Source organism: Pristiophorus japonicus, chromosome 1, assembly GCF_044704955.1.
Source record: "Pristiophorus japonicus isolate sPriJap1 chromosome 1, sPriJap1.hap1, whole genome shotgun sequence".
NCBI classification, from domain to species: Eukaryota; Metazoa; Chordata; class Chondrichthyes; family Pristiophoridae; genus Pristiophorus; species Pristiophorus japonicus.
The window spans coordinates 12,456,525-12,471,248 of NC_091977.1; positions in this window are offsets into that span (position 1 = coordinate 12,456,525).

Here is a 14,724-nt window from a genome sequence, read left to right on the forward strand (position 1 = left end):
TGCCACCCAGTTTAGTGTCATCTGCAAACTTGAAGATATTACACTCAATTCCTTCATCCAAATCATTAATGTATATTGTAAATAGCTGGGGTCCCAGCACTGAGCTCTGCGGCACCCCACTAGTCACTGCCTGCCATTCTGAAAAGGACCCGTTTATTCCGACTCTCTGCTTCCTGTCTGCCAACCAGTTCTCTATCCACATCAGTACATTACCCCCAATACCATGTGCTTTCATTTTGCACAACAATCTCTTGTGTGGGACCTTGTCAAAAGCCTTTTGAAAGTCCAAATACACCACATCCACTGGTTCTCCTTTGTCCACTCTACCAGTTACATCCTCAAAAAATACTTGAAAATTTGTCAAGCAGGATTTCCCTTTCATAAATCCATGCTGACTTTGACCGATCCCGTCACTGCTTTCCAAATGTGCTGCTATTTCATCTTTAATAATTGATTCCAACATTTTCCCCACTACTGATGTCAGGCTAACCAGTTTATAATTACCCGTTTTCTCTCTCCCTCCTTTCTTAAAAAGTGGTGTTACATTAGCTACCCTCCAGTCCATAGGAACTGATCCAGAGTCAATAGACTGTAAGAAAATGATCACCAATGTATGCACTATTTCTCGGGCTACCTCCGTAAGTACTCTGGGATGCAGACTATCAGTCCCCGGGGATTTATCGGCCTTCAATCCCATCAATTTTCCTAACACAATTTCCCACCTAATAAGGATTTCCTTCAGTTCCTCCTTCTCACTAGACCCTCGGTTCCCCAGTATTTCTGGAAGGTTATTTGTGTCTTTCTTCGTGAAGACAGAACCGAAGTATTTGTTTAACTGGTCCACCATTTATTGGTTCCCCATTATAAATGCACCTGAATCTGACTGCAAGGGACCTACGTGTGTTTTCACTAATCTTTTTCTCTTAACATATCTATAGAAGTTTTTGCAGCAAGATTTTATGTTCCCAGCAAGCTTCCTCTCATACTCTATTTTCCCCCTCCTAATTAAATCCTTTGTCCTCCTCTGCTTTTTTACAAAATTCTCCCAGTCCTCAGGCTTGCTACTTTTTCTGGCCAATTTATATGCCTCTTCCTTGGATTTAACACTATCCTTAATTTCCCTTGTTAGCCACGGTTGAGCCACTTTCCCCGTTTTATTTTTACTCCAGACAGGATGTACAATTGTTGAAGTTCATCCATGTGATCTTTAAACGTTTGCCATTGCCAATCCACCATCAACCCTTTAAGTATCACGCGCCAGTCTATTCTAGCCAATTCACATCTCATACCATCGAAGTTACCTTTCCTTAAGTTTAGGATCCTAGTCTCTGAATTAACTGTGTCATTCTGCATCTTAATAAAGAATTCTACCATATTATGGTCACTCTTCCCCAAGGAGCCTCGCACAACAAGATTGCTAATTAGTCCTTTCTCATCACTCAGTCTAGGATGGCCAGCCCTCTAATTGGTTCCTCGACATATTGGTCTAAAAAACCATCCCTAGTACACGCCAGGAAATCCTCCTCCACCGCATTGCTACCAGTTTGGTTAGCCCAATCAATATGTAGATTAAAGTCGCCCATGATAACTGCTGTCCCTAATTTCTTGTTTGATGCTGTCCCCAACCTCACCACTATTGTTTGGTGGTCTGTACACAACTCCCACTAGCTTTTTCTGCCCTTTGATATTCCGTAGGCAAGTATTCCATATGGTTTCTTAACCAACTTATCTACATGTCCTGCTACCTTCAGGGATCTGTGGACCTGCACTCCAAGGTCCCTTTGTTCCTCTACACGTTTCAGTGTCGTACCATTTAATGTCTATTCCCTTGCCTTGTTAGGCCTCCCCAAATGCATTACCTCACACTTATCCAGATTGATTTCCATTTGCCACTGTTCTTCTCACCTGACCAGTACATTGATATCTTCCTGCAGACTGCAGCTTTCTTCTTCATTATCAACCACACAGCCGATTTTAGTGTCATCTGTAAACTTCTTAATCATACCCACAACCTTCAAGTCCAAGTCATTGATATATACCACAAAAGCCCCGCCGAACCTCAGAGTGTGATGTAATACTCTCCACTTGCCTGGATGAGTGCAGCTCCAACAACACTCAAGAAGCTTGACACCATTCAGGATGAAGCAGCCCGCTTGATCGGCACCCCATCCACCACCTTCAACATTCTCTTCCTCCATCACTGATGTACCGTGGCTGCAGTGTGTACCATCTACAAGATGCACTGCAGCAACTCGCCAAGGCTTCTTCGGCAGCACCTCCCAAGATCAACATCTACCACCTAGAAGGACAAGCGCAGCAGGCGCATGGGAGCACCATCACCTCCTCGTTCCCCTGAAAGTAACACACCATCCTGACTTGGAAGTATATCGTCTTTCCTTCATCGTCGCTGGGTCAAAATCCTGGAGCTCCCGAACAGCACTGTGGGAGTATCTTCACCACACGGACTGCAGCGGTTCAAGGCGGCGACTCACCACCATCTTCTCAAGGGCAATTAGGGATGGGCAATAAATGCTGGCCTTGCCAGCAATGCCCACATCCCATGAACGAATTTTAAAAAAGCTTACTGTCCCATTTTTGTATCGTCAGCAAACATGGATACACTTCTAGAAACTCCAATCCACATCCCCTTTAAGAAGAGCTGGCTGCCTTTAAATGGCATTGTGAATTCCTGATTTTGATCCCCCTCCTGGTGCCTGCAACTGATCAACAGCACGGGTAGCGCTGGCTGCACACAGCAATGGTGGAAATCAGCAGACAGCATGGGTTTTAACTGCTGCATGCAGCGCAATCTATCGGCGTGGGTGGGTTCATCGTGTACAGCCATCCTCAGGCCCGTTATCCCGCTAATCAATTTAACCCCCTGGAGCTCAATGGACATTCTGCCAACAATATTGGAAGCTAATGCAGTCTCTCTCATTCTCACTTGATGCTCAACATAAAGACACTTCGTGTTAGCCTGTTAAATTCAGTGAAATTGATAAGCAGTTTCCACAGGTTGCACAGGAACACTTTGAGCAACTTCTGTATTTCGGTGTCACGAGACAAGAAGCAGCGAAGGAGAAGGACGAAACACTGGAGAGCTGGCGATGAATTCTCTCTAACGTTTGGCTTCCCACAGTCCTGCTGTCGGTCTCGGTGCAGGGTCACAGTAGGTGCTTTCCAATAACAACTGTTCACATTCATATTGTTGCATAAACTGCTCCTTTTTACTATTTCACCGCTGGGTCGCAGTGGGTGAAAGTCCAGGGGAGCGACGGTCAGTCAGAGAAACAGGGAGGGGTAGAGCGAGTGTCGGGTTTCGAGCGAGACACAAGGAACATAAGAAGAGGTGTAGGCCATTCAGCCCCTCGAGCCTGTTCTGACATTTAGTGAGATCCTGGCTGATGTGTACCTTAACTCCATTCACCTGCCTTGGCTCCATATCCCTTACTCCACTTGGCTCGCAAAAATCTAGCGATCTCAGAGCTAAAATTATTTCTCGCTTTTCCTGACTGCTCTGGTGGAAGGTCTGGCTCTCAATGTGAGGCTATGTTCCCTTATTCTAGACTTCCCACCAGCAAAATATTTTCAATCTACCCTAACAATTCCTTTCAATATCTTAAAAACCTCACTCAAATCACCCTTTAACCTTCGAGATTCCATGGACTACAAGCCTACTTTATGTAATCTCTCCTCAAAATGTAACCCTTGGATCCCTGGTAACATTCTGGTGACACTGCGCTGCACTGTTCCAAGGCTAATATATCCTTCCTTACATGCGGTGCGCAGAGCTGTTCTCAATATGTGGTCCAACCAGAGTTTTTTTTTTATAGCTGTAGCAAAACATCTTCCTTTTCTATTCTAGCCCACTCGATATAAAGGCTAATATTCCATCAGCCTTTTTGATTAATGTTTTTACCTGTCCTGTGGCGTGGAACGCCATTGTATGGCTAGGGAATGAAGGGTGGTGGAGATATTGGAAGTGGCAGAGGGAGCTGAGAGCTGGTGTCGGCAGCTGTCAGTGTCTGGGAGAAGTGATCATTCTCTCTCTCTTTATCCCTGAAGGTGCCAGCTGGTCTTTTTTGTCTGCTCGTGTGTATCACCCCCTGACCTTCACTGGCAGCCCATCCCATCAAACATTCAATTTAAATCTCTTGTCCTTGTCTATAAATCCCTCCATAGCCCTGTAACTCCCTACCTCTGCATAGGGACCGGAGAAGGCCATTCAGCCCCTCGAACCTGTTCTGCAATTCAATTAGATCATGGCTGATCTGTGTCTGATCTCCATCTACCCGCCTTGGTTCCACAACCTTTAATAGCCTTGCCTAACAGAAACCTATCAATCTCAGTTTTGACATTTTCAACTGATCCCCAGCATCACCAGCTTTTTGGCAGAGAGTTTCAGATTTACACGACCCTTTGAGTGAAGAAGTGCTTCCTGACATCACCCCTGAACGGTCTAGCTCTAATTTTAAAGTTATGCCCCTTGTTCTCCACTACCCCACCAGAGGAAATAGTCAAATCCTTTAATCATCTTAAACACCTCAATTAGATAATTTGTTGTTGCAGATGTAAACCAGCTGATCCTGTATTAAATCCCGAGGTCATCAGAGAGCACAGTGTTTAAAGAGCAAGGTCTCACTGGCACTGCATCAGGACCGGATTCTCAATCCCGATATATCAACCACCCGAACACTCGATTAGATTCCAGCCTGTAAATCACTCACGGGTATCCAATATCCTATATATAAACCACCCGAACCTCTCGATTAAATTCCAGACTGTAACTCACGCACAGGTATCCAATAATCTATATATAAACCACCGGAACACTCGATTAGATTCCAGCCTGTAACTCACTCCCGGGTATTCTGTTATTAGATTAGACAAGCGTGCAGCAAAGGCAGAGTGGTTTTAATGGAGGTTTTAACTTTCATATCGATTGGGATAAGCAGACTAGCACCTGTCAGAAAGACAGTGATTTTCTTGAGTGTGTCCGGGATCATTTTCGACAACGATATGTCCTATAGGCAACAAGGGGACACGCCATATTAGTAATGAGTAACGGGACAGATTTAACAGCCTAACTGCGTTAACATTTATCCAATAGTGATCATAGCATGATTGTGTTCAACGTAGCGTTTGAATGGGATGAAGACGGAACAGCGCCTGAGGCTGGAATTTTGCCGGTGCTCAGAGAGTGGGTTTGGAGGTGGGTCCGCTGTCAAAATGTAGAAGATTGACAGCAGGTCGCCAGCTCACTATCAACCCGCCTCCATGTCAGTTTCCCAAGTGCCGTTCTGCCTGTGGTTTATAGACTCGACACCAAGTGGCGGGGCAGCCACTGACAAAGTTAAAAGCTTGTTAAAAGATTTTTAAGCAGCATTTTACCGTGTACTTACCATTTTCCAGCTTTTTCACAAGGTTCTCTGCGCTCGGGACCACGTCAGGTAAGTAGGTCGAGGTTTCAGTAACTCTCCATTCCACTGAATAGTTGACAGCTTCAAAAATGGTTTAAAAGCTGGATACAGTTATTTGCACTGTGAAAATGGTCTGATTGGCTCTCCATTATCACATGACCTGATTGATGAATGGTCCCCTTGCAGGATAAGCCGCACCTAGAGGTTTCTGTGGAATGTGTAAATGGAACCACTCAGCCCAAGTTTTGAGTGACTTTGCAAAGTGTAATTCGAGCCATTCTGACTTCAGAACCCAGAGAGTGTCATGTTCAGAATAACTCCACAAGACTATACTGTAAGGTTAAACTGTTGTGACCTTGGTCTCTTTAATGTAACTCCAGAGTAAGGAAGCAGCTTGGTAGACTGCCTTTTATACTTGCTTGCCCGGGGTGTGCAGGTGACCTTTGGGTCTCCAACAGGTGTGCCCCCTGGTGGCAAGTCTTACACACTAGTAAAGTTTACATACATAACAGAGAGGATAGATATCCACCAACCCAGCAAATGTTCCTGACCCCAGCCCAGCCCAAGAGCACGCCTCCCCCAGCCAAAGTTCCTGACCCCAGCCCAAGTTTAAGATGGAGATAGGCAGATTTTTGAGCGATAATGGAGTGAAGGGTTATGGGGGGCTGAGCCCATGATCTTATTAAATGGCGGAGCAGGCTCAAGGGGCCAAATTGCTTACTCCTGCTCCTATTTCTTATGTCCTTATGTAATTTCATGCCTCCTCCAATCGAAGTTCCTGTCACCCCCAGCCCAAGTTCATCCACGCCCCCCCCCCCGCCAAGCCCAACATCATGCCTCCCCCAGCCTAAGTTCCTTACCCCCACAGCCCAAGTTCATGTCCACCCCCCAGCAGCACATGTTCCTGTCCTGATCACCCCACAACCCCACCACAGATGGGGCATTTTGTGTTGGTCACAGATTGTTAACAGGTTTATTGGTATGAAGTGAATAGTGACAGTGTTGTGACTTCCGGATTTCATCCACTCTTAACGATGTCTCTTCCACTTTCCAAGAAATTGAGTGTGGATGCAAAGGGGTTTGGAAGAACGTGATACGTCTTCCCTGAATTCCCTCTCTCCCCTCCGATCCCCCCCCCTCCCGCTTCCCCCCTCTCTCCCCCTCCTTTCTCTTTCCATCCTCCGTGTCTCTCTCTCCCCCCGCCGTGTCTCTCTCTCGCCCCCCACCACCCCATGTCTCTCTCTCTCTCTCTCCCCCCTGTACATCTTTCCCTCCTCCCATGTCTCTCTCTCTGTTACCCGACCCCCCGCCGTGTCTCTCTCTCATTCACCCAATGTCTCTCTCTGTCTCTCCCCCCATCGCGCCGTGTCTCTCTCTCTCTCTCCCCCCGTGTCTCTCTGTCTCTCTGCCCCCCCATCTCTCTCTCTCCCCCTGCCCCCCACCTCTCTCTCCCCCCTGCCTGCCGCCACTTTCTCCCCCTTCGCCTGCTGCCTCTCTCTTCCCCCACCCCCGGCCGCTGCCTGCTCTCTCTCTCTCTCTCCCCCAGTTCTCCCCCGCACCCCCCACAGCCGTGTGTCTCGCTCTCTCCTCCCCCACCCTCCCCGTGTCTCTCTTTCTGTCTCCTCCCGCCTCGTGTCTCTCTCTCCCTCCCCATGTTGCTCTTTATCTCCCCTCCCAGCCTCTCTCTCTCTCTCTCTCTCTTCCCAGTCTCCCTCTCTTCCTCTCCTCAGTCTCTCTCTCTCTCTTTCACCCACCGTGTCTCTCTCTCTCTCTCCCCCGTGTCTCGCTCTCTGCCTACCGCCTCGCCTTTCTCCCCCGGCCCATCGCCTCTCTTCCTCTGCCCACCACCTCTCTCCCTCCCGCCCGCCTCTCTCTCCTCCCCGCTCGCCACCTCTCTCTCCTCCCCGCCCATCACCTCTCTCTCCTCCCCGCCCATCGCCTCTCTCTCCCCCCCTCCGCCGCCTCTCTCTACCCTCTGCCTATCACCTCTCTCTCCTCGCCTGCTCACCTCCTCTCTCTCCCCCCCCCCCGCCCACCACCTCTCTATGTCCCCGCCCGCCGCCTCTCTCTCCTCACCTCCCCGCCTGCCGCCTCTCCCCCCCCCCTCCCACCCGCTGCCTCTCTCTCCCTCCACCTCCCACCCACTGCCTCTCTCTCACCCCCAGCCACCGCCTCTCACTCCCCATTCCCCGGCTGCCGCCTGCTGCCTCTCTCTTCCTCCACCTCCCACCCGCTGCCTCTTCCTCACCCCCCAGCCTCCGCCTCTCACTCCCCCTCCCCAGGGCATCAGCAGCTGACCACGTTGCTGCCTGGAAGGCCAGGGATGGCCTCACCATTGCCTGATTTACTTCACTTGATGCTGTACACACTGGCTACCACATGATGCGCCAGGTTGGTATGATATATTCTTACTACATCACTAACAAACATACTTTACAAGGTGGCTCTGATACAGAAACTGTCATCATGTGACTTTGCCACGTCATCCTTTATTATTTACATCAGTAGTTGCAGTACATCAGTAGTCCACTAGGTGGAGCAGTAGTCCACTTGGGGGAGCTTTATTACACTTCTCCCTCTTTAATGAAAAAGTAATCATGTCAAAATAATCATCTTACATAAACTTGCATGGTTATACACAAACAAAGATCAACTTATTTTTCCATATTTACAAATCAAACTTAACCATTGGTTTTCTGTTTGAAGAGGATACCTTCCCTCTCAAACAGAACTTTCCAAACTTGTTGTCGAACCTAGACTCATTCTAGGCTGAGCCTGAGGAGAGTTTTTCTCCAAAGGCAGCCCTTGATCTACATTTGAACTCTCCACAACTTCAGACTATTTGTCTGCCTGACTCGGACTCAGACTTACATTCTGACTTTCTCTTGGACTTGCTTCTCGTACTCTCGTACTTCTGATGTAAGATTTGCTACTGGTACTCTACTTGTAACAAGACTATCTGAATCATCAGAAATAATCGAACCATTCCAACTTTCAACTCCTGGTGAGAGAGGAAAACCAGGGAATTATAGACCAGTTAGCCTAACATCTGTTGTCAGGAAATTGCTATCGTCTATAATTAAGGATAGGGTGACTGAACACCTCGAAAATGAGAGCCAGCATGGATTTGTGAAAGGTAGGTCATGCCTGACAAAACTGATTTAATTTTTTGAGGAGGTGACTATAGTAGTGGACAGGGAAATGAAATGTCTATGGAGGTTATTTATATGGACATCCAGAAGGCATTTGATAAAATCACACATAAGAGACTGTTAACTAAGGTAGAAGCCCTGGGAATTGAGGGCAAATTATTGACCTGGTTAGGAAATTGGCTGAGCGGTAGGAGACAGGCAGTAGGGATAATGGGTAGGTACTCAAATTGGCAAGCTGTGTCTAGTGGTGTCCCGCAAGGATCTGTGTTGGAGCCTCAACTATTCACCATATTTATTAAAACATGATGATGGGATAGAAAGTCATAAATATCCAAATTTGCTGATGACACAAAGATAGGCAGCATTGTAGGCAGTGTAGATGAAAGCATAAAATTACAAAGGATATCGTAGGATTAATTGAATGGGCAAAACTGTGGCAAATGGATTTCAATGTAGGCAAATGTGAGGTCATCCACTTTGGACCTAAAAAGGATAGAACAGGGTACTTTCTAAATGGTGAAAATCTATAAACAGTGGAGGTCCAAAGAGACTTGGGGGTTCAGGTAAATAGATAATAAAAATGTCATGAACAGGTACAGAAAATCATTGTTAAAAGGCCAAAGGAATGCTGGCCTTTATATCTAGAGGACTATAATCCAAGTGGGTAGATGTTATGCTGCAGCTATATAAAACCTTGGTTAGACCACACCTGGGATACTGTAAGCAGTTCTGGCACCACACCTTAGGAATTATATATTGGCTTTACAAGGAATGCAGCCTAGATTTATCAGAATAAAACCCGGACTTCAAGGGTTCAGTTCAAGGGAGAGATTACACAAATTATGGTTGTATTCTCTTGACTTTAGAAGGTTGAGTGGTTTCATCAAAGTTTTCAAGATATTACGGCGAACAGATAGGGTCGATAGAGAGAAACCACATCCACTGGTTGGGAATTCTAGGATTAGCAGGTGTAGACTAGAAATTAGAACCAGACCTTTCAGGAGTGAAATCAGGAAACATTTCTACACTCAAAGGGTGGTAAAAGTTTGGAACACTGTTCCGCAAACGACAATTGATGCTAGATCAATTGTTAATTCTAAATCAAATTTTGATAGCTTTTTATTAACCAAAGGTATTAAGGGATATGGACCGAAGGCCGATATACAGAATTAGGTCGCAGATCAGCCATAATCTCATTGAATGGCAGAACAGGCTCAAAGAGCTCAATGGTCCACTCCTGTTCCTATATTCTATGTATAGGCCATCCAAACCACTTGATTAGATTCTAGCCTTTAACTCACTCCCAGGTATCCATTATTCTGTACATAAACCACTTGAACCCCTTAATTAGATTCCAGCCTGTAATTCACTACCAACTATTCATTATTCCATATATAAACAACCTAACCGCTCAATTGGATTCCAGCCTGTAACGCACTCCCAATTATCCATTATTCTGTACAGAAACCACGTGAACCCCTCGATTAGATTCCAGCCTGTAACTCCCTCCACAGTGTCCGATGTCTATCTATAAACAATGCCAATCTGACTGTGATATTTTATCTGTTGACACTAAATAACAGACACCAAGGGGGCAAAATTCGGTAGTGCACTGTTTGGGGCGCTAAGTCGTTATCTTTTTGAACAGTTCGCGCCCTGTAAGATGGGTTGCAAAATTGTGGGAAATTGGGCACTTTCGCCTCTAAATGAAGGGAGGTGGTATCTGAGGCACTTATGGCCTCAGTGGGGCACTGCAGGGGTGCTATTACCAGAGAGCTGCACCCAATTTCAGATGATTTTTATTCAGTGATAATCAGCCTCCTGCTCATTCCAGTTCTTAAAGGAGATGTCGTTTCAGGCAGCACCTGGTCATTTTCATCATTGCTGGAGTTCAATGAGAGCTGGAAGGAAGTTCTGCGATGGCTGCTCCAATGTCTCTTAGATGGGCCACATGGGTCAATGACCTGGGATTGGAGACATTGGTGGGGGCAGTAAAGAGAATGATAAATGCTCTGTTCCCTCTAGCTGGGAGAAGGCCAACCCCACAGGTTTTTAGGGCCATGTGGGCAGAGGTGGCCGCAGAGGTGTCGGTCAGTGCCGTGGTCGACAGAAGCCCAACACCGTGCTGGAAGAAATTCAACGATATGATTCGGGTGGTCAAGGTGAGTACATGTTTGCACAATTCTTACATTCCAACCTGAGCCTCAGTCTGTGCACACACTGCGAACCAGCACTTAACCCAGCAGGCAACCACCAACCATCTGTACCTACCCACAGTCACATCCTCATTTCACTCCTTGCCTACGTTCACAGCTATTTAACCATGGATGACATAACTTCCATATACATAACTAGACACTTACTCACACAGATTCCTTTCTTTTGCAGGCCAAGATGGCACACAACAGAAGGGAGCAGCAGCAGACTGGAGGAGAGAAGCTGAACTGCTCCAGCTGACTGACTTGGAGGAGCGAGTGCTGCGGCTTATTGGCCCGCAGGGTGTGGGCACTGTGGCCGGCGGAGACATCGAGCTCCCTGGGGGCAACAATGGTATCTTTATCCCCTCTTCTTATCTCACTTTCCTGTTACACCAGAAGGCCTTATCACTTTCCAGCTCCTCATACTGTCTGCCTTCCTTGCTCCATTCCTGCCCCCCTGCCCTCACCTTAATGCAACTCTTGTGCCATTTATGTTTTCAGATAACCACGCAGCAGATGAGCAGCCTGTTCCTGAGCCCCCCCCCTAACTGAGTCACGAGCGAGAAGAGGGGGACGAGGATGAGGATGAGGAGCCAAGCACTGTATCACTGCTTCTCTCACCCACAGGCACTAGCTCAGATACTGGCATTACACGGTCCTTAGAGGTTAGGTTAGTAGAGGGGTCTGCACTGGGTGATGCACCTGGTCCTAGCCGGCTGCAGCATGATGAAGGGGAAACGGAATCTCAGGAGCCATTTCCCCAGAGGGCGAGTTTCCACGCGAGTTCTTTGGTACAGGACTCAGATGAAGACCTCGATGAGGAGGCGGTCACACAAAGGGTGATGATCATGCACTCCAACATGAGAGGTGCAATGGGAAGGATGCCCGAGAGCCTGTCGGTAGCAGTAAGGAGCATGGAGGAGTCCACTTTCCACATTGTACAGACCTCTGTGTACACCATGGAGCTCATCATTGCCAGTGTGCAGACAACGGTAGACTCCCAGAGACCGTACAGATCCAGACCTCATGACGCGTGTCATGGGCGATGTGGCAGCTTCCATTGCAGAACAGGCGGAAGCAACGCAATGTCTTGGTGCTGCATAGAGTCGATGGTTGCTTGCATGGTAGCTTAGACTGCTCTCGTGCAGTCTCAACTTGATGCCGCACAATGTCTTGGTGCTGTCTTTCAGTCTCAGCTGCATGCCACGCAAGCTCTGACTGCTGCCATCGTCACTGGGTCCACCAGTCAACCGGGGATCTCAGTGTCACAGCAGCCCAGCAATCTGTCCTGCAGCAGGTTGGTGGGGATGCTGAGGTGCTGGCCCGGGCGATTGAACACAATAAGAACATAAGAACATAAGAATTAGAAACAGGAGTAGGCCATCTAGCCCCTCGAGCCTGCTCCGCCATTCAACAAGATCATGGCTGATCTGGCCATGGACTCAGCTCCACTTACCCACCCTCTCCCCGTAACCCTTAATTCCCTTATTGGTTAAAAATCTATCTATCTGTGACTTGAATACATTCAATGAGCCAACCTCAACTGCTTCCTTGGGCAGAGAATTCCACAGATTCACAATCCTCTGGGAGAAGAAATTCCTTCTCAACTCGGTTTTAAATTGGCTCCCCCGTATTTTGAGGCTGTGCCCCCTAGTTCTAGTCTCTCCTACCAGTGGAAACGACCTCTCTGCCTCTATCTTGTCTATCCCTTTCATTATTTTAAATGTTTCTATAAGATCACCCCTCATCCTTCTGAACTCCAACGAGTAAAGGCCCAGTCTACTCAATCTATCATCATAAGGTAACCCCCTCATCTCCGGAATCAGCCTAGTGAATCGTCTCTGTACCCCCTCCAAAGCTAGTATATCCTTCCTTAAGTAAGGTGACCAAAACTGCACGCAGTACTCCAGGTGCGGCCTCACCAGTACCCGATACAGTTGCAGCAGGACCTCCCTGCTTTTGTACTCCATCCCTCTCACAATGAAGGCCAACATTCCATTTGCCTTCCTGATTACCTGCTGCACCTGCAAACTAACTTTTTGGGATTCATGCACAAGGACCAATGGTGGAGCTTTGGAGGCATGGCCTAATGAGTTGGAGCCGTGAGCAGTGAGAGAAGGAGCTGCTGCTTTAGCTCCTGTCTGGGAGGCCTTTGAGAGCCCTGAGACCAGCCCAGGAAGAGGAGGAAGGAAGGGGCTTCATTTCCATTCATCCAGAGGGAGAGTAGGAGAGCAGAAGACTGCAACACCTTCATTATTTCAACAAAGAGTTGGAGAGAGGGGGAAAAAAAAGAACAACTTACCAGTGTGGAAGGAGGGAAAGACTTCTTCAGCCAAAGGTGGGTGTGTTTTGGTGCATTCCCCAAAAAGACTTTGTTGTATCGGTGGGGGGAGGAAAGAAGACCAATCGAGGGCCGGAACATCGCGGGGGGTGTGTGTGTGGAAGTGTATGTGGGAGTCTTGCCTACAGCTAGGCCCACACACCACTGAAGCACCACTCCCCCATTGCCTAGCCTGGGATAGCTGGAGCTGCCAGGCTGAAGAAACTCAATTACCCTAATTAACATCGTTGGGAGTGTGTACCTGTGTGGCTCCAGCTGCCCCAGGTGAAGACATCTTCTCCCCCCACCCGAAGACCACCCCAAAGACTGTTTTGTTTGCCATCTGGGGAGTGCACCCACCCATTGCTGTGAGGGGAGACCTGCCCTCGCAGTTTCCCTCTTTCTCACCCCCCCCTCCCTCTTTCTCTCTTTCTCTGTCTCTCCCCTCTCTCTCTGAGAGCCCTACTCCCAATTGATTGAAAAAAAACCCCCCAAAAAAACAATTAAGACAACTGAGCAGAGGGAGCAAGGCCCCTCCCCAATTGCCAACTAGGGGAGAGGAGTGCCTCTTTCAGAGCTCCCTCTGTTAAATACTTAAACGAGGCCACTTAAGACCATTAAGGCCTGTGACTTTGGGGTGGGTGTAGCCCTTAAAGGGACCCCGTGATGGCGACCCCATCTACGCCGGTGGCAGGGCCAGCTAGGACATATGCGCAGACGGCATCCACATCCACGGCGCCTCCTGCGCCTTCTGCTGCCCTGCCACCATTCAGACTGATAACTAAAAAACACGGGGTCAAGCGCTACACTCACCCCACAATGAGCATTGAGGAGTGCGTGCGGGCGATGGCTGGGGTAGTCGGCCCCTCGGCCATTGTCGCAGCCTCCAAGATGTCTGGGAAGGCTGTGTTCTTCCTGGGGTCGGAGCGGGCGGTATCCCTGGCCCTTGAAAAGGGGCTCACGGTGGGCGGGACGTTCCTGCCGGTGGACCCTCTCGAGGCCACCGTGCAGAGGGTCATTCTATCGAACGTCCCGCCCTTTGTTCCCGCTGAGCTCCTCCTCCCTCACCTACACCAACTGGGGGAGGTAAGGTCGGGGATCAACCCCATACCGCTTGGCCTCAGGGAGAACAGCCTGCGCCACGTGTTCTCCTTCCGCCGCCAACTCTTTGTCCGGCTGGCGCGGGAGGAGACGACGGAGGGAAATTTTAATGTGGTGCACGAGGGGACTGCCTACTGCGTCTTCTGGACGTCGGACAGCGTGCGGTGCCATGCCTGCAGGGAGGTGGGGCACGTTCGCAAGAACTGCCCCGCCTCCAAAGCCGCCAAACCACCAAAGGCGGCCAAGGCTGGCGCCGCCGCCACCCCTCCCCCTAGTAGCGTCCGCGTGCGGGGGCATCGTCGGGGGCCTTTGTTTTCACGGTCCCAAACTGCGCCGTAGGCACGAGGAATCTGTCCCCGGGGAGGGTGAGGCAGTCGAGGCTGCCCAGCCTCTGCCTCCCGGGGATGGCGTGGAAGATCTGCCTGTCGTGGGGGGCGTGGGGCCAGCGGAGGAATGTGTAGCCGCCGGGTCGAGCGTCCCGGGGACTGAGGCGGGCGGGGCCGGAAAGGCCGCACCTGAGCCCGCCCAGCCAA